Here is a 3,575-nt window from a genome sequence, read left to right on the forward strand (position 1 = left end):
ACTTGAGCCACAGCACCACTTCTGGCTTTTTTTTTCCTGCTTATGTGGTGCTGAGGAATCGAACCTAGGGCCTCATGCATGCAAGCTTAGTGCTCTACCACTGAGCCATATTCCCAGCAAAATATTTTTGTTTGTTTGTTTTTTGTTGTTGTTGTGTTTTTTTTTGGTCGGTTGTGGGGCTGGAGCTCTGGGCTTGGGTGCTGTCGCTGTGCTCTTCAGCTCAAGGCGAGCACTCTACTGCTTGAGCCACAGCGCCACTTCCCCAAACTAAAGAATTTTTGACACCTTTACATCTTGTTGCTGAGAACTGAGATAGCAAAGATACGCTGGATCACCTTCTGTTGAACCATTATATAAAACCAGGCCGGAAGAACAACATAGAAGATACTGTATTTGATATTGCCAAAAGGATAAGTATGTATCACTACCTCTGTGAAGTTGTGATAGGCTATACGAATTGTTCACTGAAGTCCTAAAGGTCGGGTTAAGTTTCTTAAATTTCAAAAATGCAAGTCCATCTTTTGTGTCCCTACAAAATATTTTCACAATCCAAATAACAGCAATATATATATTTTTTGGTCAGTCATGGGGCTTGAAATCTGGGCCTGGGAGCTATCCCTGTGCTCTTCAGCTCAAGGTTAGCGCTCTACCACTTGAGACACAGCTCCACTTCCAGTTTTCTAGTGGTTTATTTGAGATAAATGTACCACAGACTTTCCTTCCCAGGCTGGCTTTGAACCATGATCCTCAGATCTCAGCCTCCTGTGTAGCAAGGATTATAGGCATGAGCCACCAATGCCTGGCAGCACCAATATTTTACTGTAAAAATTCATGGATTCCGTGGAATTCTTCCAAGTGAATTGCCTGCCTTGGATGTCAAAATGTATTCAATATTTTTTGTATATATGTATAATAATTTCTTCAGAGTTTGTGATTTTTTTAATCAGAAATAATTTTAATTTATCTGTTGAAATGAGTAGTACAGAAACTAAAATATTTCTTGTGCTTGTCTGAAAAAGTATATTTTAAAATATTCTATATTATATGTTTGCAAAATGTTCATAATTTATTTTATTTTCTCCTAGATATACTTTGAATTCTACATTATTTTATAATATATAGGTTCATTAATGTGTCCTTTCCGATTGCATTCCATATAGAAACAGTTTGCTTCCTTTTTTTCTAGGACTTGATATTATTTTTATTTGGGATAAAATGACAATGTTGTCTAATTTGAGATTATTTGTAAAGTTTATGCTATGTAAACGCCTTTCTGAGGTGAAGATTTAATACACTGATGTCAAACTAAATTATATGAATTACGTGTATTTTTACACTTGCAATTTTGTAATCAACTTTTTAATAACTGTTTTTCATTTCTTGCATCTGAAGAATGAAAAATATGGAATACTTCTCAAATTTTCATATTATCCTTGTGCAAGTGCCATGTTAATCTCTGTATTTTAATTTGAGTATACGTGCTGCTAAAGTGTGTAGTATCCTCTAAATTTAAGTAGTTAATCATGCAATCTTTATACAGGTTTATATCTATGGATGCCTACTTGTAACAAGGAAACTTTATTGTTCCTAACAATGCTATCGATCTTATTTCCCTAAAATTCTGTGAATAGTGGAAAATTTATATTTATCAGTTGATTGCTCACATTTGCAAAATTTTTTTGTCAATGACTATCTTAAGTCTTTTTATTTGGAATTTGATCATACTCTCAATTATTTATAGATAGGTCCAAAGGTGATGGCTTTTTCAAGTACTTATTTATTCAACTGAATTAGCTTTGCGGACCTAATGGATTCAAAGTAAGTGTTGCTTAAGAGCTACTTCTAAACTTCTTAAGCTGACATTTTCCCAAATGAGGTGTTACAGGAACAAATGTCTACCTGAGCCTTTACACTTCTTCCATGTGGGAACAGCCCAACCAGAATATCTTACCCTGACAGCATAGATTGTCTTACTAGAAGAAAACTAATCTTGGTTACAAGAGATCATAGAGAGATGAACAGTTCAAACAGAACTGTTCAGACTAGAAGGTATTTTATCAAAATATAATTGTTTATTATACCTTCCATTTCAAAAGTAGCTAACGCCAAGAAGGTGAAAAAATTGTTGGTATGCATGATTACTTAATGTCCTGGCCTGTCTACCATCCAACCATGCAGCAACTTACACTACTGCCTTTTTATCACCCAATATTTTCATAGTTGCAGGAGAAGTGCATATGTTTCTCCTCATTATTAGGCATTAAATTGATAATGTTTTAATCACAGTGTTTCCTATTGCCTCCATGCTGTAAATCTACAAATGGTAAATCTTTAGGTCTAACTCTATCAGACACTGAAGTAGAGATAATGGAATAATACTTTAAAATAGAGTTGCCTTTAATACAGTAACTACAACAGAACAATACAAAACGTGTGCTTTTTAATTATATTATATATAGTTATATATTTTATATTGATATGTGCTGATTTTATATTTCACACATTGAAACTGACTAGAATTAGTTGATAGTTTGACAAATAAATTGATATTTATTTATTCCAATAAATAGAATTGGAATATAAATAATTAGGTTTAAAATATATATTAGACTATAAAAGTATCAATGCAATGTTTTTAGTATAAACTTATGATACATTCTAACTGTTCTTGGTCTTCTGAATCCACATGGTAAAAAAAAACAATGTTTTCCTCTAATCAATAATGGATTTTACTCTGCTGCTGTTTATTGTTTTAATTCGCTTGTCCCAAACTGTTTTTCTCCATATTTCTAAAGCATTCCTACTGATTATGCCCAAATTTTGCTAAGATGTCTAAAAAATATTATTCTTCTGCAATACCCATGCATACTAGGGACCCAGGTCCGAGTTACCTGCATCATCAGATAACAGGGGCAAAACTTCTCACCAAAGCCCATGCAACATATCAACACAAAGTAATTGAAGACCCATCTCAATTTCGCATTTCCTATATTTCAGGGCACCAATTCCTTGAGATGCAGGAATTAGAAGTAAGCAATTGTGAAATACAAGGCTACTTAAAATGAAGGATGAGATCGCAAAATTTGAGAGAAAGTACTGTAATTTAAACATTCAACTTACAGATGACCAGCCCATATGAGTGAACAAGTTCACAAAGTGTCATAAGATTATTTTAATACCCCTCACCTATTATTAACGAAAGATTTTATTCCAACATAAGTGGGCCAAAAAATAGTTTCTGGGAGGATAGATCAATAATTGGTCTACTAAACCCTGAAATCTTGACTTAGAGCTCAAATGTAATTCAGAAAAACATTTGAAGCACTAAAGAGTGCTTCAAACACTGGGAATTCAGTACAACATGTTTCTGTGGTATAAAAATGTCACTCTCAAACCAATGATAATCTATATTTAATCTCCTGAAAGTGTATTCCTTTTCAAATAAACATTTTGAAATCACATTTGCCAAAATAACATTTGACAAGTTGATGATACTTAGTGACATTACAAGTTTTTCAAGTATAGGGAGCAAGTTACAATAGAGTTGAATTATTTACACAGCACTAATGCCAAAC

At 33.3% G+C, this 3,575-nt stretch overlaps 1 pseudogene; it reads right to left on the reverse strand.

Moving 5' to 3' along the window:
- Positions 1-1,396: 1,396 nt before the first annotated feature.
- On the reverse strand, positions 1,397-1,493 carry LOC122128216 (annotated as a pseudogene).
- Between the last annotated feature and the right edge of the window lie 2,082 nt (positions 1,494-3,575).

This window comes from Dipodomys spectabilis, unplaced genomic scaffold (genome assembly GCF_019054845.1).
Source record: "Dipodomys spectabilis isolate Male_0828 unplaced genomic scaffold, ASM1905484v1 ptg000010l, whole genome shotgun sequence".
Lineage (NCBI taxonomy): Eukaryota > Metazoa > Chordata > Mammalia > Rodentia > Heteromyidae > Dipodomys > Dipodomys spectabilis.